The sequence below is a fragment of the Stegodyphus dumicola genome, chromosome 4 (genome assembly GCF_044657685.1).
Source record: "Stegodyphus dumicola isolate Sdum_Otavi_A_Nest chromosome 4, ASM4465768v1".
NCBI lineage: Eukaryota > Metazoa > Arthropoda > Arachnida > Araneae > Eresidae > Stegodyphus > Stegodyphus dumicola.
In genome coordinates, this window is record NC_140771.1 from 253,345,888 (window position 1) to 253,372,300 (window position 26,413).

At 25.9% G+C, this 26,413-nt stretch overlaps 1 protein-coding gene across 1 annotated transcript in view; it reads left to right on the forward strand.

The window, feature by feature from the left end:
- LOC118181290 (D(1) dopamine receptor-like) overlaps positions 1-26,413 on the forward strand; it is a 599,888-nt gene that overhangs the window by 287,945 nt on the left and 285,530 nt on the right. The window lies entirely within an intron of this gene.

Sequence of the window (26,413 nt, forward strand, 5' to 3'; positions counted from 1 at the left end):
GCTATTCAAAGTCTTCATGATTACTCCTGGTAAATTCTATTATATTTTTATAGTTGGTTTTGAAATCTTCTCTATATTTCTTCTTATATGTAAATAATAAAATAATAAAATAATAAATAATTAGGTTATTAACTCAAATCTAAGACGTCACATAAAACACAGAAAAACACTCATTCAAATATCCCCCCATACGATGACTCATACAAGAATTTCTACAGCCCGTTTATTGCTATTCAAAGTCTTCATGATTACTCCTGGTAAATTCTATTATATTTTTATAGTTCGTTTTTAAATCTTCTCTATATTTCTTCTTATAAATAATAAAATAATGAAATAATAAATAATTAGGTTATTAACTCAAATCTAAGACGTCACATAAAATAGAGAAAAACATTCGTTCAAATATCCCCCCATACGATGACTCATACAGAATTTCTAGAGCCCGTTTATTGCTATTCAAAGTCTTCATGATTACTCCTGGTAAATTCTATTATATTTTTATAGTTCGTTTTTAAATCTTCTCTATATCTCTTCTTATAAATAATAAAATATTTAAATAATAAATAATTAGGTTATTAACTCAAATCTAAGACGTCACATAAAATAGAGAAAAACATTCGTTCAAATATCCCCCCCATACGATGACTCATACAAGAATTTCTACAGCCCGTTTATTGCTATTCAAAGTCTTCATGATTACTCCTGGTAAATTCTATTATATTTTTATAGTTCGTTTTTAAATCTTCTCTATATTTCTTCTTATAAATAATAAAAAAATGAAATAATAAATAATTAGGTTATTAACTCAAATCTAAGACGTCACATAAAATAGAGAAAAACATTCGTTCAAATATCCCCCCATACGATGACTCATACAAGAATATCTACAGCCCGTTTATTGCTATTCAAAGTCTTCATGATTACTCCTGGTAAATTCTATTATATTTTTATAGTTCGTTTTGAAATCTTCTCTATATTTCTTCTTATATGTAAATAATAAAATAATAAAATAATAAATAATTAGGTTATTAACTCAAATCTAAGACGTCACATAAAACACAGAAAAACAGTCATTCAAATATCCCCCCATACGATGACTCATACAAGAATTTCTACAACCCGTTTATTGCTATTCAAAGTCTTCATGATTACTCCTGGTAAATTCTATTATATTTTTATAGTTCGTTTTTAAATCTTCTCTATATTTCTTCTTATAAATAATAAAATAATGAAATAATAAATAATTAGGTTATTAACTCAAATCTAAGACGTCACATAAAATAGAGAAAAACATTCGTTCAAATATCCCCCCATACGATGACTCATACAAGAATTTCTACAGCCCGTTTATTGCTATTCAAAGTCTTCATGATTACTCCTGGTAAATTCTATTATATTTTAATAGTTCGTTTTTAAATCTTCTCTATATTTCTTCTTATAAATAATAAAATAATGAAATAATAAATAATTAGGTTATTAACTCAAATCTAAGACGTCACATAAAATAGAGAAAAACATTCGTTCAAATTTCCCCCCCATACGATGACTCATACAAGAATTTCTACAGCCCGTTTATTGCTATTCAAAGTCTTCATGATTACTCCTGGTAAATTCTATTATATTTTTATAGTTGGTTTTGAAATCTTCTCTATATTTCTTCTTATATGTAAATAATAAAATAATAAAATAATAAATAATTAGTTTATTAACTCAAATCTAAGACGTCACATAAAACACAGAAAAACACTCATTCAAATATCCCCCCATACGATGACTCATACAAGAATTTCTACAGCCCGTTTATTGCTATTCAAAGTCTTCAAGATTACTCCTGGTAAATTCTATTATATTTTATAATTCGTTTTTAAATCTTCTCTATATTTCTTCTTATAAATAATAAAATAATGAAATAATAAATAATTATGTTATTAACTCAAATCTAAGACGTCACATAAAATAGAGAAAAACATTCGTTCAAATATCCCCCCCATACGATGACTCATACAAGAATTTCTACAGTCCGTTTATTGCTATTCAAAGTCTTCATGATTACTCCTGGTAAATTCTATTATATTTTTATAGTTCGTTTTTAAATCTTCTCTATATTTCTTCTTATAAATAATAAAATAATGAAATAATAAATAATTAGGTTATTAACTCAAATCTAAGACGTCACATAAAATAGAGAAAAACATTCGTTCAAATATCCCCCCATACGATGACTCATACAGAATTTCTAGAGCCCGTTTATTGCTATTCAAAGTCTTCATGATTACTCCTGGTAAATTCTATTATATTTTTATAGTTCGTTTTTAAATCTTCTCTATATCTCTTCTTATAAATAATAAAATAATGAAATAATAAATAATTAGGTTATTAACTCAAATCTAAGACGTCACATAAAATAGAGAAAAACATTCGTTCAAATATCCCCCCATACGATGACTCATACAAGAATTTCTACAGCCCGTTTATTGCTATTCAAAGTCTTCATGATTACTCCTGGTAAATTCTATTATATTTTTATAGTTCGTTTTTAAATCTTCTCTATATTTCTTCTTATAAATAATAAAATAATGAAATAATAAATAATTAGGTTATTAACTCAAATCTAAGACGTCACATAAAATAGAGAAAAACATTCGTTCAAATATCCCCCCATACGATGACTCATACAAGAATATCTACAGCCCGTTTATTGCTATTCAAAGTCTTCATGATTACTCCTGGTAAACTCTATTATATTTTTATAGTTCGTTTTTAAATCTTCTCTATATCTCTTCTTATAAATAATAAAATAATGAAATAATAAATAATTAGGTTATTAACTCAAATCTAAGACGTCACATAAAACACAGAAAAACAGTCATTCAAATATCCCCCCATACGATGACTCATACAAGAATTTCTACAACCCGTTTATTGCTATTCAAAGTCTTCATGATTACTCCTGGTAAATTCTAATATATTTTTATAGTTCGTTTTTAAATCTTCTCTATATTTCTTCTTATAAATAATAAAATAATGAAATAATAAATAATTAGGTTATTAACTCAAATCTAAGACGTCACATAAAATAGAGAAAAACATTCGTTCAAATATCCCCCCATACGATGACTCATACAAGAATTTCTACAGCCCGTTTATTGCTATTCAAAGTCTTCATGATTACTCCTGGTAAATTTTATTATATTTTTATAGTTCGTTTTTAAATCTTCTCTATATTTCTTCTTATAAATAATAAAATAATGAAATAATAAATAATTAGGTTATTAACTCAAATCTAAGACGTCACATAAAATAGAGAAAAACATTCGTTCAAATATCCCCCCATACGATGACTCATACAAGAATTTCTACAGCCCGTTTATTGCTAATCAAAGTCTTCATGATTACTCCTGGTAAATTCTATTATATTTTTATAGTTCGTTTTTAAATCTTCTCTATATTTCTTCTTATAAATAATAAAATAATGAAATAATAAATAATTAGGTTATTAACTCAAATCTAAGACGTCACATAAAATAGAGAAAAACATTCGTTCAAATATCCCCCCCATACGATGACTCATACAAGAATTTCTACAGCCCGTTTATTTGCTATTCAAAGTCTTCATGATTACTCCTGGTAAATTCTATTATATTTTTATAGTTCGTTTTTAAATCTTCTCTATATTTCTTCTTATAAATAATAAAATAATGAAATAATAAATAATTAGGTTATTAACTCAAATCTAAGACGTCACATAAAATAGAGAAAAACATTCGTTCAAATATCCCCCCATACGATGACTCATACAAGAATTTCTACAGCCCGTTTATTGCTATTCAAAGTCTTCATGATTACTCCTGGTAAATTCTATTATATTTTTATAGTTCGTTTTTAAATCTTCTCTATATTTCTTCTTATGAATAATAAAATAATGAAATAATAAATAATTAGTTTATTAACTCAAATCTAAGACGTCACATAAAATAGAGAAAAACATTCGTTCAAATATCCGCCCCATACGATGACACATACAAGAATTTCTACAGCCCGTTTATTGCTATTCAAAGACTTCATGATTACTCCTGGTAAATTCTATTATATTTTTATAGTTCGTTTTTAAATCTTCTCTATATTTCTTCTTATAAAGAATAAAATAATGAAATAATAAATAATTAGGTTATTAACTCAAATCTAAGACGTCACATAAAATAGAGAAAAACATTCGTTCAAATATCCCCCCCATACGATGACTCATACAAGAATTTCTACAACCTGTTTATTGCTATTCAAAGTCTTCATGATTACTCCTGGTAAATTCTATTATATTTTTATAGTTCGTTTTGAAATCTTCTCTACATTTCTTCTTATAAATAATAACATAATAAAATAATAAATAATTAGGTTATTAACTCAAATCTAAGACGTCACATAAAATAGAGAAAAACATTCGTTCAAATATCCCCCCATACGATGACTCATACAAGAATTTCTACAGCCCGTTTATTGCTATTCAAAGTCTTCATGATTACTCCTGGTAAATTCTATTATATTTTTATATTTCGTTTTTAAATCTTCTCTATATTTCTTCTTATAAATAATAAAATAATGAAATAATAAATAATTAGGTTATTAACTCAAATCTAAGACGTCACATAAAACACAGAAAAACAGTCATTCAAATATCCCCCCATACGATGACTCATACAAGAATTTCTACAACCCGTTTATTGCTATTCAAAGTCTTCATGATTACTCCTGGTAAATTCTATTATATTTTTATAGTTCGTTTTTAAATCTTCTCTATATTTCTTCTTATAAATAATAAAATAATGAAATAATAAATAATTAGGTTATTAACTCAAATCTAAGACGTCACATAAAATAGAGAAAAACATTCGTTCAAATATCCCCCCATACGATGACTCATACAAGAATTTCTACAGCCCGTTTATTGCTATTCAAAGTCTTCATGATTACTCCTGGTAAATTCTATTATATTTTTATAGTTCGTTTTTAAATCTTCTCTATATTTCTTCTTATAAATAATAAAATAATGAAATAATAAATAATTAGGTTATTAACTCAAATCTAAGACGTCACATAAAATAGAGAAAAACATTCGTTCAAATATCCCCCCATACGATGACTCATACAAGAATTTCTACAGCCCGTTTATTGCTAATCAAAGTCTTCATGATTACTCCTGGTAAATTCTATTATATTTTTATAGTTCGTTTTTAAATCTTCTCTATATTTCTTCTTATAAATAATAAAATAATGAAATAATAAATAATTAGGTTATTAACTCAAATCTAAGACGTCACATAAAATAGAGAAAAACATTCGTTCAAATATCCCCCCCATACGATGACTCATACAAGAATTTCTACAGCCCGTTTATTTGCTATTCAAAGTCTTCATGATTACTCTTGGTAAATTCTATTATATTTTTATAGTTCGTTTTTAAATCTTCTCTATATTTCTTCTTATAAATAATAAAATAATGAAATAATAAATAATTAGGTTATTAACTCAAATCTAAGACGTCACATAAAATAGAGAAAAACATTCGTTCAAATATCCCCCCATACGATGACTCATACAAGAATTTCTACAGCCCGTTTATTGCTATTCAAAGTCTTCATGATTACTCCTGGTAAATTCTATTATATTTTTATAGTTCGTTTTTAAATCTTCTCTATATTTCTTCTTATAAATAATAAAATAATGAAATAATAAATAATTAGTTTATTAACTCAAATCTAAGACGTCACATAAAATAGAGAAAAACATTCGTTCAAATATCCGCCCCATACGATGACTCATACAAGAATTTCTACAGCCCGTTTATTGCTATTCAAAGTCTTCATGATTACTCCTGGTAAATTCTATTATATTTTTATAGTTCGTTTTTAAATCTTCTCTATATTTCTTCTTATAAATAATAAAATAATGAAATAATAAATAATTAGGTTATTAACTCAAATCTAAGACGTCACATAAAATAGAGAAAAACATTCGTTCAAATATCCCCCCCATACGATGACTCATACAAGAATTTCTACAACCTGTTTATTGCTATTCAAAGTCTTCATGATTACTCCTGGTAAATTCTATTATATTTTTATAGTTCGTTTTGAAATCTTCTCTACATTTCTTCTTATAAATAATAACATAATATAATAATAAATAATTAGGTTATTAACTCAAATCTAAGACGTCACATAAAATAGAGAAAAACATTCGTTCAAATATCCCCCCATACGATGACTCATACAAGAATTTCTACAGCCCGTTTATTGCTATTCAAAGTCTTCATGATTACTCCTGGTAAATTCTATTATAATTTTATATTTCGTTTTTAAATCTTCTCTATATTTCTTCTTATAAATAATAAAATAATGAAATAATAAATAATTAGGTTATTAACTCAAATCTAAGACGTCACATAAAATAGAGAAAAACATTCGTTCAAATATCCCCCCCATACGATGACTCATACAAGAATTTCTACAACCTGTTTATTGCTATTCAAAGTCTTCATGATTACTCCTGGTAAATTCTATTATATTTGTATAGTTCGTTTTGAAATCTTCTCTATATTTCTTCTTATATGTAAATAATAAAATAATAAATAATTAGGTTATTAACTCAAATATAAGACGTCACATAAAACACAGAAAAACAGTCATTCAAATATCCCCCCATACGATGACTCATACAAGAATTTCTACAGCCCGTTTATTGCTATTCAAAGTCTTCATGATTACTCCTGGTAAATTCTATTATATTTGTATAGTTCGTTTTGAAATCTTCTCTATATTTCTTCTTATATGTAAATAATAAAATAATAAAATAATAAATAATTAGGTTATTAACTGAAATCTAAGACGTCACATAAAATAGAGAAAAACATTCGTTCAAATATCCCCCCATACGATGACTCATACAGAATTTCTACAGCCCGTTTATTGCTATTCAAAGTCTTCATGATTACTCCTGGTAAATTCTATTATATTTTTATAGTTCGTTTTTAAATCTTCTCTATATTTCTTCTTATATGTAAATAATAAAATAATAAATAATTAGGTTATTAACTCAAATCTAAGACGTCACATAAAACACAGAAAAACACTCATTCAAATATCCCCCCATACGATGACTCATACAAGAATTTCTACAGCCCGTTTATTGCTATTCAAAGTCTTCATGATTACTCCTGGTAAATTCTATTATATTTTTATAATTCGTTTTTAAATCTTCTCTATATTTCTTCTTATAAATAATAAAATAATGAAATAATAAATAATTAGGTTATTAACTCAAATCTAAGACGTCACATAAAATAGAGAAAAACATTCGTTCAAATATCCCCCCCATACGATGACTCATACAAGAATTTCTACAGTCCGTTTATTGCTATTCAAAGTCTTCATGATTACTCCTGGTAAATTCTATTATATTTTTATAGTTCGTTTTTAAATCTTCTCTATATTTCTTCTTATAAATAATAAAATAATGAAATAATAAATAATTAGGTTATTAACTCAAATCTAAGACGTCACATAAAATAGAGAAAAACATTCGTTCAAATATCCCCCCATACGATGACTCATACAAGAATTTCTACAGCCCGTTTATTGCTATTCAAAGTCTTCATGATTACTCCTGGTAAATTCTATTATATTTTTATAATTCGTTTTTAAATCTTCTCTATATTTCTTCTTATAAATAATAAAATAATGAAATAGTAAATAATTAGGTTATTAACTCAAATCTAAGACGTCACATAAAATAGAGAAAAACATTCGTTCAAATATCCCCCCCCATACGATGACTCATACAAGAATTTCTACAGCCCGTTTATTTGCTATTCAAAGTCTTCATGATTACTCCTGGTAAATTCTATTATATTTTTATAGTTCGTTTTTAAATCTTCTCTATATTTCTTCTTATAAATAATAAAATAATGAAATAATAAATAATTAGGTTATTAACTCAAATCTAAGACGTCACATAAAATAGAGAAAAACATTCGTTCAAATATCCCCCCATACGATGACTCATACAAGAATTTCTACAGCCCGTTTATTGCTATTCAAAGTCTTCATGATTACTCCTGGTAAATTCTATTATATTTTTATAGTTCGTTTTTAAATCTTCTCTATATTTCTTCTTATAAATAATAAAATAATGAAATAATAAATAATTAGGTTATTAACTCAAATCTAAGACGTCACATAAAATAGAGAAAAACATTCGTTCAAATATCCCCCCCATACGATGATTCATACAAGAATTTCTACAGCCCGTTTATTGCTATTCAAAGTCTTCATGATTACTCCTGGTAAATTCTATTATATTTTTATAGTTGGTTTTGAAATCTTCTCTATATTTCTTCTTATATGTAAATAATAAAATAATAAAATAATAAATAATTAGGTTATTAACTCAAATCTAAGACGTCACATAAAACACAGAAAAACACTCATTCAAATATCCCCCCATACGATGACTCATACAAGAATTTCTACAGCCCGTTTATTGCTATTCAAAGTCTTCATGATTACTCCTGGTAAATTCTATTATATTTTTATAATTCCTTTTTAAATCTTCTCTATATTTCTTCTTATAAATAATAAAATAATGAAATAATAAATAATTATGTTATTAACTCAAATCTAAGACGTCACATAAAATAGAGAAAAACATTCGTTCAAATATCCCCCCATACGATGACTCATACAAGAATTTCTACAGTCCGTTTATTGCTATTCAAAGTCTTCATGATTACTCCTGGTAAATTCTATTATATTTTTATAGTTCGTTTTTAAATCTTCTCTATATTTCTTCTTATAAATAATAAAATAATGAAATAATAAATAATTAGGTTATTAACTCAAATCTAAGACGTCACATAAAATAGAGAAAAACATTCGTTCAAATATCCCCCCATACGATGACTCATACAGAATTTCTAGAGCCCGTTTATTGCTATTCAAAGTCTTCATGATTACTCCTGGTAAATTCTATTATATTTTTATAGTTCGTTTTTAAATCTTCTCTATATCTCTTCTTATAAATAATAAAATAATGAAATAATAAATAATTAGGTTATTAACTCAAATCTAAGACGTCACATAAAATAGAGAAAAACATTCGTTCAAATATCCCCCCCATACGATGACTCATACAAGAATTTCTACAGCCCGTTTATTGCTATTCAAAGTCTTCATGATTACTCCTGGTAAATTCTATTATATTTTTATAGTTCGTTTTTAAATCTTCTCTATATTTCTTCTTATAAATAATAAAATAATGAAATAATAAATAATTAGGTTATTAACTCAAATCTAAGACGTCACATAAAATAGAGAAAAACATTCGTTCAAATATCCCCCCATACGATGACTCATACAAGAATATCTACAGCCCGTTTATTGCTATTCAAAGTCTTCATGATTACTCCTGGTAAATTCTATTATATTTTTATAGTTCGTTTTTAAATCTTCTCTATATTTCTTCTTATAAATATTAAAATAATGAAATAATAAATAATTAGGTTATTAACTCAAATCTAAGACGTCACATAAAATAGAGAAAAACATTCGTTCAAATATCCCCCCATACGATGACTCATACAAGAATTTCTACAGCCCGTTTATTTCTATTCAAAGTCTTCATGATTACTCCTGGTAAATTCTATTATATTTTTATAGTTCGTTTTTAAATCTTCTCTATATTTCTTCTTATAAATAATAAAATAATGAAATAATAAATAATTAGGTTATTAACTCAAATCTAAGACGTCACATAAAATAGAGAAAAACATTCGTTCAAATATCCCCCCCATACGATGACTCATACAAGAATTTCTACAGCCCGTTTATTGCTATTCAAAGTCTTCATGATTACTCCTGGTAAATTCTATTATATTTTTATAGTTGGTTTTGAAATCTTCTCTATATTTCTTCTTATATGTAAATAATAAAATAATAAAATAATAAATAATTAGGTTATTAACTCAAATCTAAGACGTCACATAAAACACAGAAAAACACTCATTCAAATATCCCCCCATACGATGACTCATACAAGAATTTCTACCGCCCGTTTATTGCTATTCAAAGTCTTCATGATTACTCCTGGTAAATTCTATTATATTTTTATAATTCGTTTTTAAATCTTCTCTATATTTCTTCTTATAAATAATAAAATAATGAAATAATAAATAATTAGGTTATTAACTCAAATCTAAGACGTCACATAAAATAGAGAAAAACATTCGTTCAAATATCCCCCCCATACGATGACTCATACAAGAATTTCTACAGTCCGTTTATTGCTATTCAAAGTCTTCATGATTACTCCTGGTAAATTCTATTATATTTTTATAGTTCGTTTTTAAATCTTCTCTATATTTCTTCTTATAAATAATAAAATAATGAAATAATAAATAATTAGGTTATTAACTCAAATCTAAGACGTCACATAAAATAGAGAAAAACATTCGTTCAAATATCCCCCCATACGATGACTCATACAGAATTTCTAGAGCCCGTTTATTGCTATTCAAAGTCTTCATGATTACTCCTGGTAAATTCTATTATATTTTTATAGTTCGTTTTTAAATCTTCTCTATATCTCTTCTTATAAATAATAAAATAATGAAATAATAAATAATTAGGTTATTAACTCAAATCTAAGACGTCACTAAAAATAGAGAAAAACATTCGTTCAAATATCCCCCCCATACGATGACTCATACAAGAATTTCTACAGTCCGTTTATTGCTATTCAAAGTCTTCATGATTACTCCTGGTAAATTCTATTATATTTTTATAGTTCGTTTTTAAATCTTCTCTATATTTCTTCTTATAAATAATAAAATAATGAAATAATAAATAATTAGGTTATTAACTCAAATCTAAGACGTCACATAAAATAGAGAAAAACATTCGTTCAAATATCCCCCCATACGATGACTCATACAAGAATTTCTACAGCCCGTTTATTGCTATTCAAAGTCTTCATGATTACTCCTGGTAAATTCTATTATATTTTTATAGTTCGTTTTTAAATCTTCTCTATATTTCTTCTTATAAATAATAAAATAATGAAATAATAAATAATTAGGTTATTAACTCAAATCTAAGACGTCACATAAAATAGAGAAAAACATTCGTTCAAATATCCCCCCCATACGATGATTCATACAAGAATTTCTACAGCCCGTTTATTGCTATTCAAAGTCTTCATGATTACTCCTGGTAAATTCTATTATATTTTTATAGTTGGTTTTGAAATCTTCTCTATATTTCTTCTTATATGTAAATAATAAAATAATAAAATAATAAATAATTAGGTTATTAACTCAAATCTAAGACGTCACATAAAACACAGAAAAACACTCATTCAAATATCCCCCCATACGATGACTCATACAAGAATTTCTACAGCCCGTTTATTGCTATTCAAAGTCTTCATGATTACTCCTGGTAAATTCTATTATATTTTTATAATTCCTTTTTAAATCTTCTCTATATTTCTTCTTATAAATAATAAAATAATGAAATAATAAATAATTATGTTATTAACTCAAATCTAAGACGTCACATAAAATAGAGAAAAACATTCGTTCAAATATCCCCCCCATACGATGACTCATACAAGAATTTCTACAGTCCGTTTATTGCTATTCAAAGTCTTCATGATTACTCCTGGTAAATTCTATTATATTTTTATAGTTCGTTTTTAAATCTTCTCTATATTTCTTCTTATAAATAATAAAATAATGAAATAATAAATAATTAGGTTATTAACTCAAATCTAAGACGTCACATAAAATAGAGAAAAACATTCGTTCAAATATCCCCCCATACGATGACTCATACAGAATTTCTAGAGCCCGTTTATTGCTATTCAAAGTCTTCATGATTACTCCTGGTAAATTCTATTATATTTTTATAGTTCGTTTTTAAATCTTCTCTATATCTCTTCTTATAAATAATAAAATAATGAAATAATAAATAATTAGGTTATTAACTCAAATCTAAGACGTCACATAAAATAGAGAAAAACATTCGTTCAAATATCCCCCCCATACGATGACTCATACAAGAATTTCTACAGCCCGTTTATTGCTATTCAAAGTCTTCATGATTACTCCTGGTAAATTCTATTATATTTTTATAGTTCGTTTTTAAATCTTCTCTATATTTCTTCTTATAAATAATAAAATAATGAAATAATAAATAATTAGGTTATTAACTCAAATCTAAGACGTCACATAAAATAGAGAAAAACATTCGTTCAAATATCCCCCCATACGATGACTCATACAGAATTTCTAGAGCCCGTTTATTGCTATTCAAAGTCTTCATGATTACTCCTGGTAAATTCTATTATATTTTTATAGTTCGTTTTTAAATCTTCTCTATATCTCTTCTTATAAATAATAAAATAATGAAATAATAAATAATTAGGTTATTAACTCAAATCTAAGACGTCACATAAAATAGAGAAAAACATTCGTTCAAATATCCCCCCCATACGATGACTCATACAAGAATTTCTACAGCCCGTTTATTGCTATTCAAAGTCTTCATGATTACTCCTGGTAAATTCTATTATATTTTTATAGTTCGTTTTTAAATCTTCTCTATATTTCTTCTTATAAATAATAAAATAATGAAATAATAAATAATTAGGTTATTAACTCAAATCTAAGACGTCACATAAAATAGAGAAAAACATTCGTTCAAATATCCCCCCCATACGATGACTCATACAAGAATTTCTACAGCCCGTTTATTGCTATTCAAAGTCTTCATGATTACTCCTGGTAAATTCTATTATATTTTTATAGTTGGTTTTGAAATCTTCTCTATATTTCTTCTTATATGTAAATAATAAAATAATAAAATAATAAATAATTAGGTTATTAACTCAAATCTAAGACGTCACATAAAATAGAGAAAAACATTCGTTCAAATATCCCCCCATACGATGACTCATACAAGAATTTCTACAGCCCGTTTATTTCTATTCAAAGTCTTCATGATTACTCCTGGTAAATTCTATTATATTTTTATAGTTCGTTTTTAAATCTTCTCTATATTTCTTCTTATAAATAATAAAATAATGAAATAATAAATAATTAGGTTATTAACTCAAATCTAAGACGTCACATAAAATAGAGAAAAACATTCGTTCAAATATCCCCCCCATACGATGACTCATACAAGAATTTCTACAGCCCGTTTATTGCTATTCAAAGTCTTCATGATTACTCCTGGTAAATTCTATTATATTTTTATAGTTGGTTTTGAAATCTTCTCTATATTTCTTCTTATATGTAAATAATAAAATAATAAAATAATAAATAATTAGGTTATTAACTCAAATCTAAGACGTCACATAAAACACAGAAAAACACTCATTCAAATATCCCCCCATACGATGACTCATACAAGAATTTCTACCGCCCGTTTATTGCTATTCAAAGTCTTCATGATTACTCCTGGTAAATTCTATTATATTTTTATAATTCGTTTTTAAATCTTCTCTATATTTCTTCTTATAAATAATAAAATAATGAAATAATAAATAATTAGGTTATTAACTCAAATCTAAGACGTCACATAAAATAGAGAAAAACATTCGTTCAAATATCCCCCCCATACGATGACTCATACAAGAATTTCTACAGTCCGTTTATTGCTATTCAAAGTCTTCATGATTACTCCTGGTAAATTCTATTATATTTTTATAGTTCGTTTTTAAATCTTCTCTATATTTCTTCTTATAAATAATAAAATAATGAAATAATAAATAATTAGGTTATTAACTCAAATCTAAGACGTCACATAAAATAGAGAAAAACATTCGTTCAAATATCCCCCCATACGATGACTCATACAGAATTTCTAGAGCCCGTTTATTGCTATTCAAAGTCTTCATGATTACTCCTGGTAAATTCTATTATATTTTTATAGTTCGTTTTTAAATCTTCTCTATATCTCTTCTTATAAATAATAAAATAATGAAATAATAAATAATTAGGTTATTAACTCAAATCTAAGACGTCACTAAAAATAGAGAAAAACATTCGTTCAAATATCCCCCCCATACGATGACTCATACAAGAATTTCTACAGTCCGTTTATTGCTATTCAAAGTCTTCATGATTACTCCTGGTAAATTCTATTATATTTTTATAGTTCGTTTTTAAATCTTCTCTATATTTCTTCTTATAAATAATAAAATAATGAAATAATAAATAATTAGGTTATTAACTCAAATCTAAGACGTCACATAAAATAGAGAAAAACATTCGTTCAAATATCCCCCCATACGATGACTCATACAAGAATTTCTACAGCCCGTTTATTGCTATTCAAAGTCTTCATGATTACTCCTGGTAAATTCTATTATATTTTTATAGTTCGTTTTTAAATCTTCTCTATATTTCTTCTTATAAATAATAAAATAATGAAATAATAAATAATTAGGTTATTAACTCAAATCTAAGACGTCACATAAAATAGAGAAAAACATTCGTTCAAATATCCCCCCCATACGATGATTCATACAAGAATTTCTACAGCCCGTTTATTGCTATTCAAAGTCTTCATGATTACTCCTGGTAAATTCTATTATATTTTTATAGTTGGTTTTGAAATCTTCTCTATATTTCTTCTTATATGTAAATAATAAAATAATAAAATAATAAATAATTAGGTTATTAACTCAAATCTAAGACGTCACATAAAACACAGAAAAACACTCATTCAAATATCCCCCCATACGATGACTCATACAAGAATTTCTACAGCCCGTTTATTGCTATTCAAAGTCTTCATGATTACTCCTGGTAAATTCTATTATATTTTTATAATTCCTTTTTAAATCTTCTCTATATTTCTTCTTATAAATAATAAAATAATGAAATAATAAATAATTATGTTATTAACTCAAATCTAAGACGTCACATAAAATAGAGAAAAACATTCGTTCAAATATCCCCCCCATACGATGACTCATACAAGAATTTCTACAGTCCGTTTATTGCTATTCAAAGTCTTCATGATTACTCCTGGTAAATTCTATTATATTTTTATAGTTCGTTTTTAAATCTTCTCTATATTTCTTCTTATAAATAATAAAATAATGAAATAATAAATAATTAGGTTATTAACTCAAATCTAAGACGTCACATAAAATAGAGAAAAACATTCGTTCAAATATCCCCCCATACGATGACTCATACAGAATTTCTAGAGCCCGTTTATTGCTATTCAAAGTCTTCATGATTACTCCTGGTAAATTCTATTATATTTTTATAGTTCGTTTTTAAATCTTCTCTATATCTCTTCTTATAAATAATAAAATAATGAAATAATAAATAATTAGGTTATTAACTCAAATCTAAGACGTCACTAAAAATAGAGAAAAACATTCGTTCAAATATCCCCCCCATACGATGACTCATACAAGAATTTCTACAGTCCGTTTATTGCTATTCAAAGTCTTCATGATTACTCCTGGTAAATTCTATTATATTTTTATAGTTCGTTTTTAAATCTTCTCTATATTTCTTCTTATAAATAATAAAATAATGAAATAATAAATAATTAGGTTATTAACTCAAATCTAAGACGTCACATAAAATAGAGAAAAACATTCGTTCAAATATCCCCCCATACGATGACTCATACAAGAATTTCTACAGCCCGTTTATTGCTATTCAAAGTCTTCATGATTACTCCTGGTAAATTCTATTATATTTTTATAGTTCGTTTTTAAATCTTCTCTATATTTCTTCTTATAAATAATAAAATAATGAAATAATAAATAATTAGGTTATTAACTCAAATCTAAGACGTCACATAAAATAGAGAAAAACATTCGTTCAAATATCCCCCCCATACGATGATTCATACAAGAATTTCTACAGCCCGTTTATTGCTATTCAAAGTCTTCATGATTACTCCTGGTAAATTCTATTATATTTTTATAGTTGGTTTTGAAATCTTCTCTATATTTCTTCTTATATGTAAATAATAAAATAATAAAATAATAAATAATTAGGTTATTAACTCAAATCTAAGACGTCACATAAAACACAGAAAAACACTCATTCAAATATCCCCCCATACGATGACTCATACAAGAATTTCTACAGCCCGTTTATTGCTATTCAAAGTCTTCATGATTACTCCTGGTAAATTCTATTATATTTTTATAATTCCTTTTTAAATCTTCTCTATATTTCTTCTTATAAATAATAAAATAATGAAATAATAAATAATTATGTTATTAACTCAAATCTAAGACGTCACATAAAATAGAGAAAAACATTCGTTCAAATATCCCCCCCATACGATGACTCATACAAGAATTTCTACAGTCCGTTTATTGCTATTCAAAGTCTTCATGATTACTCCTGGTAAATTCTATTATATTTTTATAGTTCGTTTTTAAATCTTCTCTATATTTCTTCTTATAAATAATAAAATAATGAAATAATAAATAATTAGGTTATTAACTCAAATCTAAGACGTCACATAAAATAGAGAAAAACATTCGTTCAAATATCCCCCCATACGATGACTCATACAGAATTTCTAGAGCCCGTTTATTGCTATTCAAAGTCTTCATGATTACTCCTGGTAAATTCTATTATATTTTTATAGTTCGTTTTTAAATCTTCTCTATATCTCTTCTTATAAATAATAAAATAATGAAATAATAAATAATTAGGTTATTAACTCAAATCTAAGACGTCACATAAAATAGAGAAAAACATTCGTTCAAATATCCCCCCCATACGATGACTCATACAAGAATTTCTACAGCCCGTTTATTGCTATTCAAAGTCTTCATGATTACTCCTGGTAAATTCTATTATATTTTTATAGTTCGTTTTTAAATCTTCTCTATATTTCTTCTTATAAATAATAAAATAATGAAATAATAAATAATTAGGTTATTAACTCAAATCTAAGACGTCACATAAAATAGAGAAAAACATTCGTTCAAATATCCCCCCATACGATGACTCATACAAGAATATCTACAGCCCGTTTATTGCTATTCAAAGTCTTCATGATTACTCCTGGTAAATTCTATTATATTTTTATAGTTCGTTTTTAAATCTTCTCTATATTTCTTCTTATAAATATTAAAATAATGAAATAATAAATAATTAGGTTATTAACTCAAATCTAAGACGTCACATAAAATAGAGAAAAACATTCGTTCAAATATCCCCCCATACGATGACTCATACAAGAATTTCTACAGCCCGTTTATTTCTATTCAAAGTCTTCATGATTACTCCTGGTAAATTCTATTATATTTTTATAGTTCGTTTTTAAATCTTCTCTATATTTCTTCTTATAAATAATAAAATAATGAAATAATAAATAATTAGGTTATTAACTCAAATCTAAGACGTCACATAAAATAGAGAAAAACATTCGTTCAAATATCCCCCCCATACGATGACTCATACAAGAATTTCTACAGCCCGTTTATTGCTATTCAAAGTCTTCATGATTACTCCTGGTAAATTCTATTATATTTTTATAGTTGGTTTTGAAATCTTCTCTATATTTCTTCTTATATGTAAATAATAAAATAATAAAATAATAAATAATTAGGTTATTAACTCAAATCTAAGACGTCACATAAAACACAGAAAAACACTCATTCAAATATCCCCCCATACGATGACTCATACAAGAATTTCTACCGCCCGTTTATTGCTATTCAAAGTCTTCATGATTACTCCTGGTAAATTCTATTATATTTTTATAATTCGTTTTTAAATCTTCTCTATATTTCTTCTTATAAATAATAAAATAATGAAATAATAAATAATTAGGTTATTAACTCAAATCTAAGACGTCACATAAAATAGAGAAAAACATTCGTTCAAATATCCCCCCCATACGATGACTCATACAAGAATTTCTACAGTCCGTTTATTGCTATTCAAAGTCTTCATGATTACTCCTGGTAAATTCTATTATATTTTTATAGTTCGTTTTTAAATCTTCTCTATATTTCTTCTTATAAATAATAAAATAATGAAATAATAAATAATTAGGTTATTAACTCAAATCTAAGACGTCACATAAAATAGAGAAAAACATTCGTTCAAATATCCCCCCATACGATGACTCATACAGAATTTCTAGAGCCCGTTTATTGCTATTCAAAGTCTTCATGATTACTCCTGGTAAATTCTATTATATTTTTATAGTTCGTTTTTAAATCTTCTCTATATCTCTTCTTATAAATAATAAAATAATGAAATAATAAATAATTAGGTTATTAACTCAAATCTAAGACGTCACATAAAATAGAGAAAAACATTCGTTCAAATATCCCCCCATACGATGACTCATACAAGAATATCTACAGCCCGTTTATAGCTATTCAAAGTCTTCATGATTACTCCTGGTAAATTCTATTATATTTTTATAATTCCTTTTTAAATCTTCTCTATATTTCTTCTTATAAATAATAAAATAATGAAATAATAAATAATTAGGTTATTAACTCAAATCTAAGACGTCACATAAAATAGAGAAAAAACATTCGTTCAAATATCCCCCCATACGATGACTCATACAAGAATTTCTACAGCCCGTTTATTGCTATTCAAAGTCTTCATGATTACTCCTGGTAAATTCTATTATATTTTTATAATTCCTTTTTAAATCTTCTCTATATTTCTTCTTATAAATAATAAAATAATGAAATAATAAATAATTATGTTATTAACTCAAATCTAAGACGTCACATAAAATAGAGAAAAACATTCGTTCAAATATCCCCCCCATACGATGACTCATACAAGAATTTCTACAGTCCGTTTATTGCTATTCAAAGTCTTCATGATTACTCCTGGTAAATTCTATTATATTTTTATAGTTCGTTTTTAAATCTTCTCTATATTTCTTCTTATAAATAATAAAATAATGAAATAATAAATAATTAGGTTATTAACTCAAATCTAAGACGTCACATAAAATAGAGAAAAACATTCGTTCAAATATCCCCCCATACGATGACTCATACAGAATTTCTAGAGCCCGTTTATTGCTATTCAAAGTCTTCATGATTACTCCTGGTAAATTCTATTATATTTTTATAGTTCGTTTTTAAATCTTCTCTATATCTCTTCTTATAAATAATAAAATAATGAAATAATAAATAATTAGGTTATTAACTCAAATCTAAGACGTCACATAAAATAGAGAAAAACATTCGTTCAAATATCCCCCCCATACGATGACTCATACAAGAATTTCTACAGCCCGTTTATTGCTATTCAAAGTCTTCATGATTACTCCTGGTAAATTCTATTATATTTTTATAGTTCGTTTTTAAATCTTCTCTATATTTCTTCTTATAAATAATAAAATAATGAAATAATAAATAATTAGGTTATTAACTCAAATCTAAGACGTCACATAAAATAGAGAAAAACATTCGTTCAAATATCCCCCCATACGATGACTCATACAAGAATATCTACAGCCCGTTTATTGCTATTCAAAGTCTTCATGATTACTCCTGGTAAATTCTATTATATTTTTATAGTTCGTTTTTAAATCTTGTCTATATTTCTTCTTATAAATATTAAAATAATGAAATAATAAATAATTAGGTTATTAACTCAAATCTAAGACGTCACATAAAATAGAGAAAAACATTCGTTCAAATATCCCCCCATACGATGACTCATACAAGAATTTCTACAGCCCGTTTATTTCTATTCAAAGTCTTCATGATTACTCCTGGTAAATTCTATTATATTTTTATAGTTCGTTTTTAAATCTTCTCTATATTTCTTCTTATAAATAATAAAATAATGAAATAATAAATAATTAGGTTATTAACTCAAATCTAAGACGTCACATAAAATAGAGAAAAACATTCGTTCAAATATCCCCCCCATACGATGACTCATACAAGAATTTCTACAGCCCGTTTATTGCTATTCAAAGTCTTCATGATTACTCCTGGTAAATTCTATTATATTTTTATAGTTGGTTTTGAAATCTTCTCTATATTTCTTCTTATATGTAAATAATAAAATAATAAAATAATAAATAATTAGGTTATTAACTCAAATCTAAGACGTCACATAAAACACAGAAAAACACTCATTCAAATATCCCCCCATACGATGACTCATACAAGAATTTCTACCGCCCGTTTATTGCTATTCAAAGTCTTCATGATTACTCCTGGTAAATTCTATTATATTTTTATAATTCGTTTTTAAATCTTCTCTATATTTCTTCTTATAAATAATAAAATAATGAAATAATAAATAATTAGGTTATTAACTCAAATCTAAGACGTCACATAAAATAGAGAAAAACATTCGTTCAAATATCCCCCCCATACGATGACTCATACAAGAATTTCTACAGTCCGTTTATTGCTATTCAAAATCTTCATGATTACTCCTGGTAAATTCTATTATATTTTGATAGTTCGTTTTTAAATCTTCTCTATATTTCTTTTTATAAATAATAAAATAATGAAATAATAAATAATTAGGTTATTAACTCAAATCTAAGACGTCACATAAAATAGAGAAAAACATTCGTTCAAATATCCCCCCATACGATGACTCATACAGAATTTCTAGAGCCCGTTTATTGCTATTCAAAGTCTTCATGATTACTCCTGGTAAATTCTATTATATTTTTATAGTTCGTTTTTAAATCTTCTCTATATCTCTTCTTATAAATAATAAAATAATGAAATAATAAATAATTAGGTTATTAACTCAAATCTAAGACGTCACATAAAATAGAGAAAAACATTCGTTCAAATATCCCCCCATACGATGACTCATACAAGAATTTCTACAGCCCGTTTATTGCTATTCAAAGTCTTCATGATTACTCCTGGTAAATTCTATTATATTTTTATAGTTCGTTTTTAAATCTTCTCTATATTTCTTCTTATAAATAATAAAATAATGAAATAATAAATAATTAGGTTATTAACTCAAATCTAAGACGTCACATAAAATAGAGAAAAACATTCGTTCAAATATCCCCCCATACGATGACTCATACAAGAATATCTACAGCCCGTTTATTGCTATTCAAAGTCTTCATGATTACTCCTGGTAAATTCTATTATATTTTTATAGTTCGTTTTTAAATCTTCTCTATATTTCTTCTTATAAATAATAAAATAATGAAATAATAAATAATTAGGTTATTAACTCAAATCTAAGACGTCACATAAAATAGAGAAAAACATTCGTTCAAATATCCCCCCATACGATGACTCATACAAGAATTTCTACAGCCCGTTTATTTCTATTCAAAGTCTTCATGATTACTCCTGGTAAATTCTATTATATTTTTATAGTTCGTTTTTAAATCTTCTCTATATTTCTTCTTATAAATAATAAAATAATGAAATAATAAATAATTAGGTTATTAACTCAAATCTAAGACGTCACATAAAATAGAGAAAAACAGTCATTCAAATATCCCCCCATACGATGACTCATACAAGAATTTCTACAACCTGTTTATTGCTATTCAAAGTCTTCATGATTACTCCTGGTAAATTCTATTATATTTGTATAGTTCGTTTTGAAATCTTCTCTATATTTCTTCTTATATGTAAATAATAAAATAATAAATAATTAGGTTATTAACTCAAATCTAAGACGTCACATAAAATAGAGAAAAACATTCGTTCAAATATCCCCCCATACGATGACTCATACAGAATTTCTACAGCCCGTTTATTGCTATTCAAAGTCTTCATGATTACTCCTGGTAAATTCTATTATATTTTTATAGTTCGTTTTTAAATCTTCTCTATATTTCTTCTTATATGTAAATAATAAAATAATAAATAATTAGGTTATTAACTCAAATCTAAGACGTCACATAAAACACAGAAAAACACTCATTCAAATATCCCCCCATACGATGACTCATACAAGAATTTCTACAGCCCGTTTATTGCTATTCAAAGTCTTCATGATTACTCCTGGTAAATTCTATTATATTTTTATAATTCGTTTTTAAATCTTCTCTATATTTCTTCTTATAAATAATAAAATAATGAAATAATAAATAATTAGGTTATTAACTCAAATCTAAGACGTCACATAAAATAGAGAAAAACATTCGTTCAAATATCCCCCCCATACGATGACTCATACAAGAATTTCTACAGTCCGTTTATTGCTATTCAAAGTCTTCATGATTACTCCTGGTAAATTCTATTATATTTTTATAGTTCGTTTTTAAATCTTCTCTATATTTCTTCTTATAAATAATAAAATAATGAAATAATAAATAATTAGGTTATTAACTCAAATCTAAGACGTCACATAAAATAGAGAAAAACATTCGTTCAAATATCCCCCCATACGATGACTCATAGAAGAATTTCTACAGCCCGTTTATTGCTATTCAAAGTCTTCATGATTACTCCTGGTAAATTCTATTATATTTTTATAGTTCGTTTTTAAATCTTCTCTATATTTCTTCTTATAAATAATAAAATAATGAAATAATAAATAATTAGGTTATTAACTCAAATCTAAGACGTCACATAAAATAGAGAAAAACATTCGTTCAAATATCCCCCCCATACGATGATTCATACAAGAATTTCTACAGCCCGTTTATTGCTATTCAAAGTCTTCATGATTACTCCTGGTAAATTCTATTATATTTTTATAGTTGGTTTTGAAATCTTCTCTATATTTCTTCTTATATGTAAATAATAAAATAATAAAATAATAAATAATTAGGTTATTAACTCAAATCTAAGACGTCACATAAAACACAGAAAAACACTCATTCAAATATCCCCCCATACGATGACTCATACAAGAATTTCTACAGCCCGTTTATTGCTATTCAAAGTCTTCATGATTACTCCTGGTAAATTCTATTATATTTTTATAATTCCTTTTTAAATCTTCTCTATATTTCTTCTTATAAATAATAAAATAATGAAATAATAAATAATTATGTTATTAACTCAAATCTAAGACGTCACATAAAATAGAGAAAAACATTCGTTCAAATATCCCCCCCCATACGATGACTCATACAAGAATTTCTACAGTCCGTTTATTGCTATTCAAAGTCTTCATGATTACTCCTGGTAAATTCTATTATATTTTTATAGTTCGTTTTTAAATCTTCTCTATATTTCTTCTTATAAATAATAAAATAATGAAATAATAAATAATTAGGTTATTAACTCAAATCTAAGACGTCACATAAAATAGAGAAAAACATTCGTTCAAATATCCCCCCATACGATGACTCATACAGAATTTCTAGAGCCCGTTTATTGCTATTCAAAGTCTTCATGATTACTCCTGGTAAATTCTATTATATTTTTATAGTTCGTTTTTAAATCTTCTCTATATCTCTTCTTATAAATAATAAAATAATGAAATAATAAATAATTAGGTTATTAACTCAAATCTAAGACGTCACATAAAATAGAGAAAAACATTCGTTCAAATATCCCCCCCATACGATGACTCATACAAGAATTTCTACAGCCCGTTTATTGCTATTCAAAGTCTTCATGATTACTCCTGGTAAATTCTATTATATTTTTATAGTTCGTTTTTAAATCTTCTCTATATTTCTTCTTATAAATAATAAAATAATGAAATAATAAATAATTAGGTTATTAACTCAAATCTAAGACGTCACATAAAATAGAGAAAAACATTCGTTCAAATATCCCCCCATACGATGACTCATACAAGAATATCTACAGCCCGTTTATTGCTATTCAAAGTCTTCATGATTACTCCTGGTAAATTCTATTATATTTTATAGTTCGTTTTTAAATCTTCTCTATATTTCTTCTTATAAATATTAAAATAATGAAATAATAAATAATTAGGTTATTAACTCAAATCTAAGACGTCACATAAAATAGAGAAAAACATTCGTTCAAATATCCCCCCATACGATGACTCATACAAGAATTTCTACAGCCCGTTTATTTCTATTCAAAGTCTTCATGATTACTCCTGGTAAATTCTATTATATTTTTATAGTTCGTTTTTAAATCTTCTCTATATTTCTTCTTATAAATAATAAAATAATGAAATAATAAATAATTAGGTTATTAACTCAAATCTAAGACGTCACATAAAATAGAGAAAAACATTCGTTCAAATATCCCCCCCATACGATGACTCATACAAGAATTTTTACAGCCCGTTTATTGCTATTCAAAGTCTTCATGATTACTCCTGGTAAATTCTATTATATTTTTATAGTTGGTTTTGAAATCTTCTCTATATTTCTTCTTATATGTAAATAATAAAATAATAAAATAATAAATAATTAGGTTATTAACTCAAATCTAAGACGTCACATAAAACACAGAAAAACACTCATTCAAATATCCCCCCATACGATGACTCATACAAGAATTTCTACAGCCCGTTTATTGCTATTCAAAGTCTTCATGATTACTCCTGGTAAATTCTATTATATTTTTATAATTCGTTTTTAAATCTTCTCTATATTTCTTCTTATAAATAATAAAATAATGAAATAATAAATAATTAGGTTATTAACTCAAATCTAAGACGTCACATAAAATAGAGATAAACATTCGTTCAAATATCCCCCCCATACGATGACTCATACAAGAATTTCTACAGTCCGTTTATTGCTATTCAAAGTCTTCATGATTACTCCTGGTAAATTCTATTATATTTTTATAGTTCGTTTTTAAATCTTCTCTATATTTCTTCTTATAAATAATAAAATAATGAAATAATAAATAATTAGGTTATTAACTCAAATCTAAGACGTCACATAAAATAGAGAAAAACATTCGTTCAAATATCCCCCCATACGATGACTCATACAAGAATATCTACAGCCCGTTTATTGCTATTCAAAGTCTTCATGATTACTCCTGGTAAATTCTATTATATTTTTATAGTTCGTTTTTAAATCTTCTCTATATTTCTTCTTATAAATAATAAAATAATGAAATAATAAATAATTAGGTTATTAACTCAAATCTAAGACGTCACATAAAATAGAGAAAAACATTCGTTCAAATATCCCCCCCATACGATGACTCATACAAGAATTTCTACAGCCCGTTTATTGCTATTCAAAGTCTTCATGATTACTCCTGGTAAATTCTATTATATTTTTATAGTTGGTTTTGAAATCTTCTCTATATTTCTTCTTATATGTAAATAATAAAATAATAAAATAATAAATAATTAGGTTATTAACTCCAATCTAAGACGTCACATAAAACACAGAAAAACACTCATTCAAATATCCCCCCATACGATGACTCATACAAGAATTTCTACAGCCCGTTTATTGCTATTCAAAGTCTTCATGATTACTCCTGGTAAATTCTATTATATTTTTATAATTCGTTTTTAAATCTTCTCTATATTTCTTCTTATAAATAATAAAATAATGAAATAATAAATAATTAGGTTATTAACTCAAATCTAAGACGTCACATAAAATAGAGAAAAACATTCGTTCAAATATCCCCCCCATACGATGACTCATACAAGAATTTCTACAGTCCGTTTATTGCTATTCAAAGTCTTCATGATTACTCCTGGTAAATTCTATTATATTTTTATAGTTCGTTTTTAAATCTTCTCTATATCTCTTCTTATAAATAATAAAATAATGAAATAATAAATAATTAGGTTATTAACTCAAATCTAAGACGTCACATAAAATAGAGAAAAACATTCGTTCAAATATCCCCCCCATACGATGACTCATACAAGAATTTCTACAGCCCGTTTATTGCTATTCAAAGTCTTCACGATTACTCCTGGTAAATTCTATTATATTTTTATAGTTCGTTTTTAAATCTTCTCTATATTTCTTCTTATAAATAATAAAATAATGAAATAATAAATAATTAGGTTATTAACTCAAATCTAAGACGTCACATAAAATAGAGAAAAACATTCGTTCAAATATCCCCCCATACGATGACTCATACAAGAATATCTACAGCCCGTTTATTGCTATTCAAAGTCTTCATGATTACTCCTGGTAAATTCTATTATATTTTTATAGTTCGTTTTTAAATCTTCTCTATATTTCTTCTTATAAATAATAAAATAATGAAATAATAAATAATTAGGTTATTAACTCAAATCTAAGACGTCACATAAAATAGAGAAAAACATTCGTTCAAATATCCCCCCCATACGATGACTCATACAAGAATTTCTGCAGCCCGTTTATTGCTATTCAAAGTCTTCATGATTACTCCTGGTAAATTCTATTATATTTTTATAGTTGGTTTTGAAATCTTCTCTATATTTCTTCTTATATGTAAATAATAAAATAATAAAATAATAAATAAT